Source organism: Scardinius erythrophthalmus, assembly GCF_964197995.2.
Source record: "Scardinius erythrophthalmus genome assembly, chromosome: 1".
NCBI lineage: Eukaryota > Metazoa > Chordata > Actinopteri > Cypriniformes > Leuciscidae > Scardinius > Scardinius erythrophthalmus.
In genome coordinates, this window is record NC_138221.1 from 61,181,809 (window position 1) to 61,198,225 (window position 16,417).

Here is a 16,417-nt window from a genome sequence, read left to right on the forward strand (position 1 = left end):
TCTGTTGTAGTGCCAACTCAAGAGTCAAGAGGCATTTATTTGTCATTTGCATAGTTACACTAGGGAAGAACTGTGCATTGAAATGCTTGTGACGAGGCTCATGCTTCCACTGGAGAACACTGGGCGGAGTATGGGTTTAGGGTATATAGGTAATCAGAGAGCAAGAGACGTTAGGTGTAATGGGGAAGCAAACAATTTTTGACCGTGTCACGATCATGTAAGGACATGCTAACTGGGGATTGCAATGTGTTTGAGCATCAGAACTGAGACAAAAACAGAAGATAAATGCAGTATTGGACTGGAAGTGTATTTGTTTAGAACCACGCGACAAGTGACAAGATGGTCATTTGTCGCTACACTGATAATTATTACCTTTGAGGTAAGAAATCATGTGGTGTGTTTCAAAACAATGAAAGTCAAGAAGAATGAATGTGCCTTTTGTCAATCATTCACTCTCAGAAAAAAAGGTACAAAAGCTGTCACTGGGACAGTAACGTTACCCTTCAAAAGGGTTCTAATATGTACCATTTAGGTACTAATATGTACACGTTTGGTACCAATATGCACCTTTAAGGGACTTAAATGCACTCTTTAGGTACAAAGGTGTACCTTTTGAAAAGGTAGGCTACCGCCACAGTGACAGCTTTTGTACCTTTTTTTTCTGAGAGTGTTGGGAACAGGTTACATAGAACCGAAGCTGCCTGTGAACCAGAAGATTTATTTACATAAAAGACATATGAAATGTTCACGCACATTGCCCAGAAAATTAGTTTGATCTCATATGAACTCATTAACAATGGAGTAGATTTGGTTTGAACATTGGTGGCTTGACGTGTGAAGTGTTTAAATATTTTTTGCTATTCTTTTTTTTATTTTTTATTTTTTTATTGCCTTATAAAAATGTATAAAAGTTCTTGTCACTGAGGCATTTGTTAAACCTATTGTTAGGTATAAACATTGATGGCTCAAAGGGATTCAATGAAAGGATTAAAAGGGATTTTAAGGTATTAAAAGGGATCGAACTGTAAAAGTTCCTGTGGCCGGTTGCATAAACTTACTCTAGTCTTTAAAGTTAGTCATCTATTTTTTTCTTCAAGACTGGTTCTAACTTTTAATTCAGTTACATAAAAAGGTAGATCGATCTAATTTTAATCTGAAAATTAAGATTGATTACCCTTGTTTTGCTGCTAGTTGGTCAAACTATTTAAGTCTTAAAGTCTCCATGTGGTGAAAATCAAGCATTTAAATGTTGTTTATATGTCTATGTGGTGTTTTTAATGTACTTTAAGACAAACCATGTGCAATTTCATAAGTGAACACCATTGCTGAGTATTTTCTGCTTAAAACTGCAGTGAACCAAAGACCGTCTCAAAAACACGGTTTGAAATCGCTGGTGTTTCTGACGTCACAAACTACCTTGTAACCAATCAGATCAACGTGTGATCGTCAACCAGTGGATCTCTGAGCTGGTGTGAGTGAGTGGAGGCGGGGCTCATTTGCATATTCATAGAACCGCGTATATTAAATGAGGCAAGGGTGTAGAGTTACATTCAAGCTATTTTAAGGCATGACAAAACAAATTTAAGGAAAAAACTTTTAAATATGTAATTTTGGTGATCAACAATGAGTTTTTTAAGTGATAAAAATTATTGACGTTATGCAAAGTTTATGCAACTGGCCCCAGGTCTATTTATGAAGTAATTAATTTAAGCTATGTGCAAATAATGATTTATTTTAAAAAATGCACATTCACTCTTATAGCCTATAGATGTAAAAAACACAAAAGGTTTCTTGCAAATTATAGTGTATGATCAATTTAAAATGGTGAAATTTCTTTTTTAAAAAGTTGAGAAGTTTGCATCACTGGATATTACTGTCTGTCGCTGAACATTTCTGTCATAAAACCGTTGTCAAATATTAGCCAAAATGTTTAGCTAGGGGTCATTGACACAGTTTTCAACTGAAAGCTTTTTATGCGTTTTGGCCATACATTTGTGAGACCATGTAAAATAGTCTGTCTACACAGTTCATAAACATGCCCTTAAGGTTGACCTTTTTCACCCACTCGCATATTCCTTATAAAATAGGCTATCAATTCCTGATATAAGGAATACAATTTTCACTAGATGAAATGAAAGTTCTTGATATCTGTAAATGCATTACATCCTTTAATTTGATATTTCTTCTGATGTCCAGAAAAGGTTTTCAGATATCAATAGGAGAGTAATCGCTTTCTTACAGAGGTGTGGGTAGTAACGAAGTAGCCTAGCCTACACTGTTAGAAAAATCTGTAGAAATTACAGTATTACTGGCAGCTACTTGCCAGTAACTTACTGTAGATTTAAATTGATGTTATTTACTGGCAACAATTTGTTCAAAATTAAATGAACATTAAACATTAACAAGTCTTTATCTTTACAGAATAAAACTAAAATAACATCGTCACGCAAAGCATTCTGGGAACCAAAATCTGAAGGAAAAAAAACAGAAAAAGGTTGATGAAGATTTCTGGTTCCCAGAATGCTTTGCATTAGATTGTTATTTTATAATTTTATTCTTTAAAGACAAAGACTTGTTAATGTTTAATGTTCATTTAACTTTGAACAAACTGTTGCCAGTAAATAACATAAATTCAAATCTACAGTAAGTTACTGGCAAACAGCTGCAAAACTACAGCAAATTTTTTACAGTGTACATTTACATCGTTACATTTACTTGAGTATTTTTGGGGAAAATTTTTACTTTTAAGAGTAGATTTAAATGTGGGTAGCCTACTTTTACTTTAACTCGAGTAGCCTACATTTCTAATGAAAAAAAAACCTGTAGCCTACTTTATACTTCGTTACGTTGGGCGACGTTCCTCTAGTTATTTTAATGCAATAAGTTGTTAAATGCGAAATTATTACCATCATAATTATATGAGCGATGCCCTATTCACAAATAAATCACTATTTTGAGTAGATTCTGTTCAAAGACTTAATCAAATAAGTTGGCAGAACTAAATCACACTCGGACTCGTTACAGGAAGATTTAAGAAGATCAAGCGTTGGATGAAGTCAAATGAAAGCAAATCTGCAAATGCATTATATTGTTTGCCAGCGATAAAGATCTTTATTAGTTGAACATCTTGCTGTCTGTGAATTAATGATTTCATACATTCGATTTCATTTTAAATAGCCTACATTTTACAGCCAAACTGATTATTAGCCTACGCCACGATACCACTACTAGCCTACTACGATACAAAGTTTGACATTACCAGTTTCTTAATACATTTATTCAGTAAATAAGGCATTGTTCACAGTTTATGAAATGAACACACACCATCCCGCTGTAATTTGTGTAGGCTATTGTGCAGTGGTGTGGGAACTCGTCTTGAAAACAAATGCCTTTGTCTGCCTTAGACACAGTTAACCAGTTTAAACACGCTTAATATACATTTGATTACATGTTTTGGAGAACAGACAGAAGAAGATCTATCAGTGTGCATTTGATCGTTGTTTGTGTTCAGATGTTCAGTGTGTAGCGGTCATCATGAGCGTGAGCGCATGTGAAGAGTTTTAACTCTTCCTTCTCGGTGTCAATGGTTCCCTTTACACGCCATTGAATGCAAAACTCTGCAGATTCACTGTATTTCGACACTGATTAATAATCCAGATGTAGTTGTATAAGTTACTATTATAAAAACCAGAGGACAGGCAATTCTTTTCTGGCTTCAGAAGCCAGAAATAATGCTTGTCTCTTCTGTTTTTGTGGTAAAGATAGCCTAATTATGATAATAATAGTCATTTAAATGAAAAATATCTAAATATTAACACACGCACACATATAGCCTATGTGTGTGTGTGTGTGTGTGTGTGTGTGTGTGTGTGTGTGTGTGTGTGTGTGTGTGTGTGTGTGTGTGTGTGTGTGTCCATGATCCGAAGTAACTAGCTACTTGAGTAGTTTTTACACTGGATACTTTTTTACTCTTACTCAAGTAACTATAAGATTATTACTTTTACTTTGAGTAAATATTTCTACTTGTACCTTTACTTGAGTAGTTTTTGGATACTCTACTGCTTTCTTACTAGTAACAATCACATTACAGATATAAAAAATTAACATTGTCACAACAAGTGACAATAGATGTTTTGATATCAAAAATTATATATTTTTTTTTACTATAGCAATTTAAATGTTGATCTCAATAATAGACATTTGCACTTAAAACCATGTAATTACTGATATCAAAAATGATGATCTGTACTACAGTAGTCAACATTTGAAGTGGATCAAAACCTTTCATCAAAGTTATACATGAATTTTGAACAATACGTGTGTGTCTGTACTGACCTCTGAAATGTGCTCCAGTCCTCTGATGACAACAATACCAGCAAACTCCAGTAGATAAAGCAAACACACACAGCCATAAAAGATCTAACAAACCTCAATTTCATGTTGCGACCGCACAGTGAGCGATAAATATGTGAAAAGACCGCAGGTAAGTTCTTCATAATGACAAGCAAACAGTGGCCTTTCATCAAATGCTTTAAACCCCCTCTAACATTTGAAGCATCCTAACAGTTGCACAACCAGTTTTACCACACGTAGCAAATTTGAGGGAAATTCACGTCACCTTTGAGCTGGAAATAGTCACACGAAGAAATAGATTTCACATGATGCAAATTAATCCACTGTTGTGGTTAAATGACAATGAGAGACTCTGAAAACCTTTTGGATTAACCTGAGATTCAGGTTCTCTTGGTTCCTGATGTGTTCTCTCTTTATGCGTTACCTCTTACCAAACAGCTTTTTCATACCGATATATGATATCTGTAGGGCATTTAGGACCAAAATAACAACATTTGGTATGTTTTGTAGAAACCAGTTGCATTTATGATAAAGTATAACAGTGTTCAAAAGCAGAAAGAAATAAAAGCCTGTGTGCTTTGGTGTTAAACTCTACTTAAGGCCAACTGAATTAACATGTGACGTACTAAGTTTGCATCCAGAAAGGTAAAACAGTGTAAATCTTGTGGTTAGGGAAATAGTCATTAGTTAGAAAAGTTCAAAGCTGGGCACATTATGGCTGTTAAATGCAGTGAAAACAAATCTTAATGCCAGTCCACACAATGACTGCCACGGTGGCTGTGTAAATCCAAAAGACAGAATGAACAATGCGAGGTTAGCTTTTAATAAACACTGAGGAAATACGCACACGTCAATCACTAAAGACGCCGAACAATGAACAGAAAGAATTGAGGGCTTAAATAGACCATTGGAATGATTAATGGAACTAGAGCTGCGTAACTAAATCTGAAACCACGGAAACAGATGAATAACGCAAACTCGGTGACAGGGAAAACCATGCAAACAGAACATGACGATGTTGTGAAATAGACAACTAGACGAGACTAGACTAGACATTGGCACGCTATAAAGAATTCTGTGTGATAGTTATGAGACCATGTAAAATAGTCTGTCTACACAGTGCATACTTCCACTTGAGCCATTCCATAGATGCTGTAATTCTATAATTACTATGATTATTAGTAGCCTACATAGTACACATAATTCTAATGTGTGGTAAACAGTAATAATAGTCATTTAGCTCCAACTAAAGTTTAGCTCCAACCTTGAAAAAATCACCTGTACACACCTATTTTCTAGTAATCCTGAGGACCTTGATTAGCTTGTTCAAGTGTGTTTGATTAGGGTTGAAGCCTCCAGGACCGAAGTTGCCCATCCCTGCTCTAGGCGATCCATTTGTCCCATTGGTCAGTTTTGAAGATAAGACTATTGTCTGGATGATTGCTGGGGACTGTGGAAGTGAGAAAAAGAGGTTTTCTAATAATGAAATTAAGGAAAAAATTAACAGAACATATCATGAGGCTGAATCACACACACACACACACACACACACACACTATAATTATTGTAATTATGCATCATTTGTAGTATAGTAACTACATGTAACGTGTAACAAGGATACTGTAAAATTAAGGGATACCGGAAAATTAAGAGAAGAGACTACATGAGAAGGAAGAGAAGCGAGACAAATGAGAGAAAAGAAAAGATAAGCTAACAAACGAGACAAAATGAGACGAAATGAAACAAGAAAGGATGAAATGAGAAGAAAATATATGAGACAATAAGAGTTGAAAATGAGAAGAGAAGAGAGGGAATGTGAGGAGAGGGAGGTGTAGGGAAGAGGAGAGGAAGGCTTCATGTAGAAGAGGTAGACTTAGTCACACACACGTATATTTCACACTAAATAAAGTTGAAAAACATTCTGTTCTTTTAAATTCCGCGTGAACCGGAAGTTGCAAACGACTTTTCTCCAGTGTTGTGACGTATTTCCCAGTGAAACGGAATATTGAACAGAGGGCAGGGTTTTACTCTAGCGCTCCTCCTCTCCATCTCTGCTCATTACAGACTAACGGTTTGGGGGGAGTGGTTAAGCGTTGCCCAAACCAAGCCGTCAAACAAAAGTCATCAGAGAAGGTCCTCCGATGCAGAGGGGAGGGGCATTTTCAGATTTTGATTAAAGATTATGAAGCCAAAAAAAATTTTTGTGTGGATTGACTTGCATGGATGAATTGTTCACCACAAAACGATCAATTTAGGCAAACAAAGTAAATATGGTCAATTTTGATTTCATGTGGACTTTAAAAGTATAAATGAAATGAATATATCACTTGATATGAAAATAAATATCTTGCTAATTTTAGTGAAACAATTTAAACAGTTTTTGATAACACTTTATTTTGGAGTGTCCTTGTTACATATGGTACATGTATACTTAACATAGTAATAACAATACATTTTGCATAATTACATGCAACTAACTAACCAAATCCTAATCCTAGCCCTATATGTTGTTAACTAATATTACTCAGTAATTAAATGTATAATTACACTGTAACAATGACACAAAATAATAAACACAAAGTAATGTTGACACAAAATGTAACCCAGTTATTGTCACGGTTCATGAATTCACTCTCTTCCTTGTCTCGTGTGTGTACGTGTATATGTGTGTGTGTGGGTGTGTCCTGCCGTTACCGCTGTTCATCAGCGCCCACTGATTGTCAGCGCCAGCTGATCCCTATCTACGTCTCTTTATATGCTCAGTGACGCTGACTTGTGTTGTCCGGTCGTTGTGGAGTTTCCTGGTGTTGTTTCCCGTTCCCGTTTAACGTCTTCGTGGTCGGTGTTTCCTGTCTGGATGCACTTCAAGGACACCTCTCCAGCCTAACATCCATCACCACCGTGCTGTCCCTCGAGGTCCCTGCGCCACTCTGCTGTGTGTTTTGTTTAAACCTGACTTTTCTGTGAACTTCCAATAAATCCATTTTACTTGCATTATTGCATCCTCATTTCTGAGCGTCGCAGTTATTTATGCATGGCTATGAATAATTAAAATAGGCTATTGGAAATGTGTTGAATGTGGTTTACAAATGCAGGAAGTTTAAAGCGACAGAGAGTCAGGAATGAGATCACCGCACAGAGCGCAATCCCACGGGAAACAGACTGCGTTCTTTGGAAGCTCCTGCGGTTGTAAACTGATTCAGTAGGCTATATTTGCTTTTTCATCAATGGCACCGTCCCAGCAAACACAGAACGTTCCCCTAACGTTCCCGTTTGGTTCCCATTTGGTTATTTTTTTGGGAACCAAACAAGAACGTTCTGGGAACGTTCCCTGTAGGTTATTTTTAGGATCTTTGTTTATAACATTAAGGGAACGTTCCCAGAACGTTCCCTGTAGGTTATTTTTAGGTTTAAATTTATAACCTAAAGAGAACGTTCTGGGAACATTCCCTGTAGGTTATTTTTTGGATATATTTTTATAACTTTAAGGGAACGTTCCCAGAACGTTCCCTGTAGGTTATTTTTAGGTTTAAATTTATAACCTAAAGAGAACGTTCTGGGAACATTCCCTGTAGGTTATTTTTAGGATCTATTTTTATAACTTTAAGGGAACGTTCCCAGAACGTTCCCTGTAGGTTATTTTTAGGTTTAAATTTATAACCTAAAGAGAACGTTCTGGGAACGTTCCCTGCAGGTTGTTATTTAATAACCTAAAGAGAACCTTCCCAGAACGTTCCCTGCAGGTTATTTTTAGGTTTAATTTTTATAACCTAAAGAGAACCTTCCCAGAACGTTTCCTTGCAGGTTTTAGGTTTTATTTGTATAACCTAAAGAGAACGTTCTGGGAACGTTCTCTGCAGGTTATTATTTTAATATCACTTAGCCTACTATTAACAGGCAGATTACCAACTGACAACGTCGTCAGTACGGTCCCCTAAGGTTATAAGATAACCAACAACGTTCAGATCTATTCGCAATAACTTTTTATTAATGATATTTTAAATTATGTTATATTTTAAGTCTATATGTTTATTTAAATGCTGCATGACTTTGAAGTGTTTTAATGCGCATGCGCGTGATCAAACACTGGAGCACGTGCGCTGCTCGAGAGCAGATGGAAACGTCATCGACAACTGACAAACAACAAAACTCCCGTCTCTCGCTGTTGGTTTCACTGCTTTCAGGTAAGTTTAGACAACAAAATCTCACAAATAATACACACAAACGCCCCTGACACATTTCTTACGTGTAATTGACACGCTTCTGTTAAATATTTATTTTAAAGAAATGATTTTATGTCTTTGAAAAAGTCCGTTAGCATCTACGCTAGCTAACCGGTTTCAAAAGACAACGTTAGGCCTAAGTTACGTTAAGTTGAGGTCTTATTTATGAAAGTTTGGGTTTTTAAACACATATTTAGTGTAGATAACAGTTTTTGATAGTTTTGCTGGTAATTTGTCAATGGGAAGTAAGCTAATTTATTTAGGCTAACCAAAAAGAATGCACTGTATTGTTAACTTAATCAGTGACGTTACTTACCAATATTGCTAAAATGTGATTTCAGAATAGCGAGAGAAAAAATAAAACTCTACAACAAGGGGTGAGTTATTGTTTAATCATGATGATAATTCCATATGCATTTATTTCACAATATATTATCTTAAGATTTGTATATATTTATCTTTTCTGCATTTCACCTCTGTTCTAGCTTGGTTCCTTGTAATAAACCTATCACATGTAATATTTTTGGCTCTGTGACAAACAGCATGTTATGTTCCTAGATCATCATGCTGTGATGGCCTGCTGCACTCCCTGTCCAAGAAAATCTCTATGAACCATATGACTAGTAAGCAAAACCACCTCAAACATGCAGTGCACTGCTGTCCAAAGGTTTGGGGTCTGTAAGATTTATGCTTTTGAAATAAGTCTCACATTTTAAAATCATTAACCCCAAGTTTTTTCAGTGAGATTGTCCTTGAGAAGCCTGTAAGCTAAATAATCAGCTAAATAATAGGCGACTAATACAATATTATAATGGTCATAGTTATAATAATTCATTTAACTATTATGATAACATGATATCCTGATGATTACTATATTTTATTTTATTTCTTTAGGTCTGTTTTGAATTATGTTGGCCAATGAGACTGACAACATACTGTCCAACTCAAAGGTATTTATGTATTTTTTTATTTTTTTTTATTGATCAATACTGAAATTCTTTGTACTTTTAAATGCGGTTCAGGGGGTCGACAACTTTAGGCAGTTATTTTTCACAGATTTATTTATTTAATGTTTATTTGACAGGGACAAATGCATAGAACATTGCTTTATAAAAAATACAAAGTAGATGCCATGCATACAGGTTTATAGCCATGACTAATTTGCAACCCCTTGATATCTTGGGCAGCTGTGGCTCATACTCTTAGCCTTTAAAAATGTTTGAATTGATATCCCCAATGCAATATCAGGGGGTAAATATATCATTAGAGTTCTTAAAGTTATGGCTTTGCTCTTGTTACCAGATGAGATAAAATCCCTATTGTTTGGCCCTGTATTCTTCAGGACAAGACCTTGATGCCATCCACAGTCAGTAGATGAAGAAGGTGAGTTTAGCCGAATTCAGTTCTCTTTCACTTTTTTTTTTTAGCTTAAACAGACACGTGCACGCAAAATGAAGTCAAAATGGCGAGTTTCCTCTTGTCTTGTGTTTTAAACAGAAAGAAAACGGATGCGTGTCATTTATATTAGTTCTGCGCATTTGTCTTAAAGGGACAGCAGCCTAACGTACCCGCAGCTGCTTGTGTCGCCAATGGTGATCAAACATCAAAAGAGAGAATGACTTGTAGCTTTAGCAAAGATACATTAATTTTATAGTTATTTTATTTTTACACTGAAGACTTATTTTACATTTTGATAAATCAATTTCTGTACCTGATAAGTTAGATTTAACTGAAAAACATAATGCACTGCTTATTTCAACTGTGTTTTTCTTCTATTGTATTTATCTATGCTTGTTATCTATTGTAATTTTCTATGCAGGTTCACTCCTCTACAAAATCCCCCCAATAGAGGTTATGCGGAGCGCCCAGCGGTTGAACCGGAAAGAGGTCTAAGCATTTCCGCTTTTCACTTCCGTACACATCTGCAGCGGTAGGTGATCTCTGAGTTTACTGTTAATTTTTGCTTATTACACTAAAATTCTTACTTCTGTTTTAATTAAAATGTCACGAAGGCTAAAATATCAGAAAAGGGAACATCCGAACAGCAGTTTTTGTTGTGTGCCGGTCTGCTCTATGTCGGGGAAAATGAGTAGTACAAATAGGTTCTGTACTCATAAAGTGACGTCAACATCAGCAGTAGCATTCGCCGTCAGGCAAGTGTTATTTAAATAAACTCCTGATGTACTTACAAACTTTCCAATGCCTCGTTTAATGAGTACAGAACCTATTTGTACTACTGTAGTAGTTTGGTACCATTCTGGGCATTATTAGTGGGGTAATTTACCAGATACAAACCTGGAGCCGTTAGCGCATGCACTAAACCATACGGCTGATATCTCTAAATAAACTCTAAATTTTTCAATATCGTGCAGCACTAATATTGAGCATATCTTAAAGGGGTGGTTCGGGATTTTTGACATCGGACCTCATTTTTAAGTCAGCCTGGTTGTTATTCATCAGTGGAGACATTTTTTTTTTAAAATTATCCAGTCCTTATATTTGGATAGTTAGCCGATGCTAGGCTAGCGCGAGTTAATGGTAGATGTTAGCCAGCCATTAAAAACCGTTTTACCCACTTCACAGTGCACCAAACGCAAATCAATTATAACACTAGACTATCGATGTATATGTCCGTTGAGAGAATAATGTTAGAAATCAAACTTACCTTTCATCACATTGCATTAGTTATAATTTGTTCCCTGTAATCATAAGCCTTGTCTACAGCAGCAGCGGAGTGATATTGATTACCTAGGCAACCGAGTGAGCCGGTACACACATGTACTACACACACTGTAGTGCGCGTCTGTTCTGTGTTTACTTTTCGCCGCATTACTAACTGGAGCAAAGTAAAATTCCGCAGCTGCTGAGAAACTAGTTCCTTTGGGATCATTGAGATGAAAGGTAAGTTTGATTTCTAACATTATTCTCTCAACGAACATTTGCATCGATAGTTTGGTGTTATAATTGATTTGCGTTTGGTGCACTGTGGAGTGGGTAAAACTGTTTTTAATGGCTGGCTAACGCATCTACCATTGACTCGCGCTAGCCTAGCATCGGCTAACTATCCAAATATAAGGACTGGATAATTTTTTTTAAAAAATGTCTCCACTGATGAATAACAACCAGGCTGACTTAACATTGAGGTCCGATGTCAAAAATCCCGAACCACCCCTTTAAAGTGAACCTGGAATGATAATTTGTGATACCAGATGAGATGTATGTATGATAGATTTTGAACTGTACTATTTTTTTTATTTCAGGTTCCAGCGGAAGGCATCAAGGCATCAGACGTTGGCCTGGACAGATGCACCTGTAAACTACACTGACCTTTGCTTTTGCATGGATGGCTGATTATTACCATGTTCTGTGAGGGTTTCATTATAGCAAAACTGAGCACCTGTGACAGTGGAATTTGTAGGTGTAAAGTCACAGAGATTAAAAAAAAAAAATTGATAGCAGTTTCAAACTTTTTTTCACTTTCTTTCTCATAAACAACACAGCAGTTACAGGTTTTCAAATTCTTCATTGGAGGTGAGACTTATACATAAAAGGTAGAGCGAATTCGCAGGTCAGAGTTCACTAGACTTAAATATTATTTTCTCTGTTTTTTATTTGACTTCAGAGAGAGAGGCTTAATATGGGTATCCTTACCCCTATATAAAACATTCCTTTTTTGATTTGTAGTCTGAAATAATAAATAGTGCAATATAAATAAATGCAATGTATTGTTTTGAAATATATAAATTTTTCTATACACATTGATGCTGAAATATCTGAATAAATACATGATACCAGCAGCGCTCGTGCTCATATCTCCTACAGCTTGTGATCCCAATTGTGATCCACAATCCCACCTCACTCTTTTCATTTGCTCCAGATGAATATTAATGCCATTACAGGGCTTGAATTTTGGCATGGGATTGTGTGTCCATGTAACGCGTTGTCTTTTTATTTTCTTGTTAAATTTGCAGATGGTGTTGGGAGTTTAAATGTTTTGAGCGGAGTGAAGATTGGCACATTCATGTATATTGTATATAAATGAATACTTTTTCAACTTTATAGCCAAAGTTATAGGCTACAGTTTGCAAAAATATCGTTTTAATTAAAATGTTTGTGCAGTTTTATTTGAAATATTTTCATGTTTGAAATATTAAATGTAAATTACTGTTCCTGAATACATTTTGCTAACGCTGTTTTTAATGACTTATTTTAGGTTGATAATTAAACAATGGATAAACAAAAACATGGATTGTGTGCTGATTTATTTATTTAATACAAACTGATTGATTTACTTAGTGATAGTTTCTGTAAATTCAATTTATTGTAATAATATATTCATAGGATTCTTAAGTGTTTGAACAATAAACAATGTAGAATATGTTGTTTGTAGACCTACAATTTGTGTACAGGCATATCAGGATGTGTAGACGTTAGGAGAACGTTCTGGGAACCTTTCGGCAACGTTCCGGGAACGTTCCCCTAACCTTCCGGGAACGTTACGAGAACCTTGCGGGAACCTTTCGGGAACGTTCTGGGAACCTTTCGGGAACGTTCCGGGAACGTTCCCCTAACCTATAGGGAACGTTCTATTAACGTAAAGAAAACTTTCCTGGCTAACCAATAGGGAACGTTCTTGGGAACGTTCTGGGAACCAAAAACTAACGTTCCCAGAACGTTCCCAGAACGTTAAATTGTTAGCTGGGGTCCCAACACCCAACAGCTCGCTCTGTTTAAAAGTGGACCCTCACAGGGACCGAGCATCCAAGGCTAGTGAAACTTTTTGCTGCTTCTTTCCCCCTTTTCCAGACTCCGAAAGTTTAAATTAGATCTTTTACATTTAAAAGACTGTTTAAATCAAATCCTTAAAGTTTTATTGAAATCGTATCCTCTATTCATCTTCCTAGAAGACTTCTGTGTGGTAGAAATTATTTTGCTTAAATTTAACCTAAGGTATTATTTTTAATAAAATGTACAGTTGTAGATTTTATTTATACAAAAATATCCAAGCAGTATTTTTGTCCATGCAACATGTTTTCAAAGTTTGTCACCAAGGAATTTTTTTTAAGAAATCCGAGGACTCGACATTGCTCTTATTTAGATGAAGTTGTCTCTTTTAGAAAATCACCACACATTCAGAGACGAGATGTGCCTCTGTGGTCCATGACACAGAATAGCCTAAGTAAAGTTTGTCTTGGGTGAATATTTCATTTTACTCGTCTTAATTCAAAGCATGATCTTACTTTTTCTACGGTATAGCTATGTTATATTAGCCTATATTATAGCCTATTAATATATTATTTTTACTTTTCTTGTAGGCTATCTCCCGAACTGTCCTTAATCAGTGTGGAAACACACAGGGTGAAACCCTTTAACAGTCACCTGGTTTCTGATCATCGGCACCTGTCCTGCACAACTTGATTTCACTCACTACTATTTCAGTCACAGCCTCAGTGTCTGGTTTCGTCTCTCGACGCTACAGACTCACCTAATGCCGAGTTCAGACTGCATGATTTTAGCCCCGATTTTGGCTCGCCGACAGGTTTTGAGAAATCGCCGACAAATGCCCGAAATCACAGGCAAATCGGTGCTCGTTCACGCGAGTGACAATCACGCAGTGTGAATGAGCAAAGACGCGATCTGAGAGAATCACAGACGAGTCGCCGACGCCCGTGAGATAAATATCTGGACCTGTCGGCGATTCAAAATCCTGCTGTGTGAAAAGTGTTCTGACTGAAAACTACATCGGCGATGACCGACAGCCAATGAGAGAGCCAGATACAGAGCAGCGGGGAGTTCGGGGAGGAGTTATAGACCACAATATTAGTATTTTAATATATATATTTACAATTATATCAAACAGAAACAAAGCACAAACATTTGCTTGACCAGCAGCAACAGCAGCACATTGCAACATTATTTATTTACCCCCAACTCTCTTTGCAGAACACACAGTCCTTGCTCCCCTTGTCTTCCCAGCCATTTCCTCACGCATAATGTTTTTCTTTTTCCCCTTTTCGCTGCAAATCAGTGCACAGACAATTTGGATCGCAAGCTTCTTGCAGGCTATTATTTTTAATAACAATTTCAGTCTCGCGCGAGAACTGCGGTCTTACGCACGCGGATTTTGCGTTATTTCCTTATCACTTCTCGCGTGTGTTTGGTTGCGAAACGTAGTTTGCGGGCCAGACAGGAGTTGTCGGCGATTCTTCCTCCTGAAAGTCATGCAGTGTGAAACCTCCTGTCGCCGATGCATCGTGCAGTGTGAACACACCAGCAACTGAATGTTACCCTGGATAGTCATGCAGTGTGAAAAGAACAGTGACCCGACTACTTTGAAAATCGTGCAGTCTGAACTCGGCATTACCTGTATCTCGACCTGAAGATACTTCCCTGTTGTCCCGTGGTTTCTATCGTCCCTTCATTATCGTGTTCATCATCATTCTACATCATTGTACATATATATATTTTTTACAATATGTAAATAGATTCTGTCAGATTTGTTAGAGTGCTTGTACCACATTATTGTAATCCACTAACGTTACCCGTCCCTTGTAAAGGCTATGGATACAATTCAGGCATAATCTTTATGCTACAATTACGAGTGCACAATTTACTACAAACGTGTATACGGTGTATAAGAAAAGAGACATTTAGCTGTAATGAATACATAATACAGAAACCCTCTCTTCTGATCTATTGTAAAAGTTTGTAATCTTGATTGCAAATGATTTTTTTTCCCACAAGCAGACGACACCGTTTACATCATGTTTCTTTATAGAGATTTTAGACGAAGATAATAATAATAAATAAATAATTCATTACATTTATATAGCGCTTTTCTCGACACTCAAAGCGCTTTACATAGAAGGGGGGAATCTCCTCAACCACCACCAATGTGCAGCATCCACCTGGATGATGCGACGGCAGCCATATTGCGCCAGAACGCCCACCACACACCAGCTTACTGGTGGAGAGGAGACAGAGAAGATTACACACACTCCTTCTACATTAGAGTGTTTAAACTGTGATATTCAGGTCAACCGGTCACAAGACACATAAACGCCCCATGTTGTGAAGGGTGAAGGGGGGCTGTCATCAGGAAGCCATGAAAACTATGTAAATTACAGTTATGATGCAACAGAAGTCCTGCATGTCACCAGAGAGCAGTTTTCATTTTCACTCAATCCAGTTACAAAATTTTGATTAAACATTACAAGGTCAAAACATATGCATGTGTGAAAGCAGATAGGGTGAAATTTAACTTTTTAACTTTAACTTGAAAGTTAACTTTTACCAAAGTTTAAAATGCTAAAGTTTAGTCCCTGAAGCGTTTATTAAATTGTCTCGAGTAAAATTAAAACGCAATGTACCTATTGTATATAACCCGGCCTACACATCAACTTTTAAACGGTGATCTACATTCTGAAGAAAATCAAGCTAGTTCTGGCAGGACACGTTAGTCAAGCTTGCATCAACTGACACTCAACTGATCCACGTGCCTGTATAAATCCGACGCCCATCACCGTACATATAAGTTCCTTCAGTATTATCAGCAGCTTTCGCGTTTCTCAGGAGCGAATTACCCTCCTCCATCCCCAGCTCCTCCTCTCGACAGGATTGGCATTCTGATTCCCCTTGAATCAGAATAAATTCTCGAATTATGTTGTACTTTAAAATCTTGAATTAAAATTTGCAAACATCCATGTTGGTTCTGTTCTGTTTCCCCTAAGGAGGGTTATTGCTGCTCTTATCCATGCTAGGCTGTATGAAGCGCAGGGAGTTCTCGCCCAGAACGGAACCATACCGCCAATCCAAACTGTATGCTAATTGTCAGAACGGGA

The 16,417-nt window shown here is 36.8% G+C and overlaps 1 protein-coding gene and 1 long non-coding RNA gene across 2 annotated transcripts in view; both read left to right on the plus strand.

Moving 5' to 3' along the window:
• The window catches only part of LOC308702727 (tripartite motif-containing protein 16-like), a 662,678-nt gene that overhangs the window by 296,020 nt on the left and 350,241 nt on the right, over positions 1–16,417 (plus strand). The gene's annotated exons all lie outside the window — the stretch shown is intronic.
• Positions 8,448–9,954, plus strand: LOC308690771. The gene is made up of 4 exons (XR_014030191.1): positions 8,448–8,953; positions 9,135–9,199; positions 9,471–9,526; positions 9,879–9,954. It is a non-coding gene; the product is annotated as an uncharacterized lncRNA (long non-coding RNA).